The 1,535-nt window shown below is 41.6% G+C and overlaps 1 non-coding gene across 1 annotated transcript; it reads left to right on the top strand.

Moving 5' to 3' along the window:
* The first annotated feature begins 1,168 nt into the window (after positions 1–1,168).
* LOC112745081 (small nucleolar RNA R71) lies at positions 1,169–1,275 on the top strand. The gene has a single exon (XR_003173027.1). It is a non-coding gene; the product is annotated as a small nucleolar RNA R71 (small nucleolar RNA).
* Positions 1,276–1,535: the final 260 nt, after the last annotated feature.

The raw sequence follows: 1,535 nt of genomic DNA, 5'->3' as shown, positions 1-1,535 counted from the left end.
GTGCCAAAGGCACAATGCGCGCGCAGCGTTCGCACAACTCTCGGGTGTTTGGCTTGGGGGTGGAATTTTTCAATCCACACGTACGCGTACATGGCGTGTGCGCGCAGATAGGCGAAAAAGCTTGATGTACGCCTACGCGCGCAGTGCACGTAAGCGCGGATGGCGCTTTTTTTTTTGAAGATTTTTCTATGTTTTTCCATCAATCCAAGCATTCCAAGCCTCCAAACAACTACCAAAATACCATAAAATCTTATTTAACATACTAAACTACCAAACAAACTCAACAAATCAATCAAAACATGAAATTAAACTATTTTAACCAATATGTGCAAAAAATAAGAAAAAAGAAAGATTTTACCATGGTGGGGTGTCTCCCACCTAGCACTTTTGTTTCTTGTCCTTAAGTTGTACTTATGGGGAGCTCTTCTCAAGGTGCCTTGTGCTTGAAACTATCCTTGAACATCCACCAATGCTTGAATCTCCAATAAGCTCCATTCTTCAATTTTAATATCTTCAAGCATGGATGGAGTTCTTCACAAACCATGGGCTCCCAAATTTGATTTTCGTTGTGGGATCTGGGATCCCACACTTTATTTTCACACCCTTTTTTGAAGTTGATCATTATTTGTCCATCCGGGTGGCATGACTTTAGAATTCTCATGTAAGTGACCAAACAACTTCCTAGACTCATGCAATTTGGTTCTCCACCAATCATTACTATACAACTTTGAGCATGCAACCATCATAAACTTAGAGTGATGTTTCCAACCACTACACAACTCTCGTCTACTTTTAACTCCACAAAGAGCTCTAAGTTGACCATCATTTTCAATCAAACCATATTCAAGTGAGAAAGTAAAGCTCAAGGATAATGGTGATTGCTGCTACTTGGTTACTCTCCATCTTCTTGGTGAGGTCAGCTAATTGCTTGGTAATGAGCTTGTTTTGGGCCAGTAGAGCATCTACATTATTTAGCTCCATCACTCCTCTAGTGTTCCCTCTTTCGGAGGCATAGAAGTAGTCATTCTCTGCTACAGTTTCAATGACATCTATGGCCTCCTCAATGGTCTTCTTCTTGTTCAGAGATCCCCCGGATGAGTGGTCTACTGCTTTCTTTGATTCATAAGAAAGGCCTTCATAGAAAATGTGTAGCTGCACCCATTCAATGAACATATCTGGTGGACACCTCCTTGTTAGGTCCTTAAACCTCTCCCATGCTTCATATAAAGTCTCACCATCTTGCTGCCTGAAAGTTTGAACCTCAGCTCTCAGCCTGTTGATTCTTTGAGGAGGATAGAATCTGGCTAAAAATTTGTTTACCACATCTTCCCAGGTTATCAAACTCTCCTTAGGGAAGGATTCCAGCCATTTAGATGCCTTATCCTTGAGTGAGAAAGGGAATAAAAGTAGTCTATAGGTGTCAGGATGAACACCATTAGACTTCACAGTATCGCATATCCTCAGGAATGTGGTTAGATGTTGATTGGGGTCTTCTTGGACGCCTCCTCCGAATGAACAGTTGTTCTGAACAAGGG

Source organism: Arachis hypogaea, chromosome 14 (assembly GCF_003086295.3).
Source record: "Arachis hypogaea cultivar Tifrunner chromosome 14, arahy.Tifrunner.gnm2.J5K5, whole genome shotgun sequence".
NCBI lineage: Eukaryota > Viridiplantae > Streptophyta > Magnoliopsida > Fabales > Fabaceae > Arachis > Arachis hypogaea.
The sequence above is the reverse complement of the archived record's forward strand: the minus strand, read 5'-3'. Positions and strand labels throughout refer to the sequence as shown.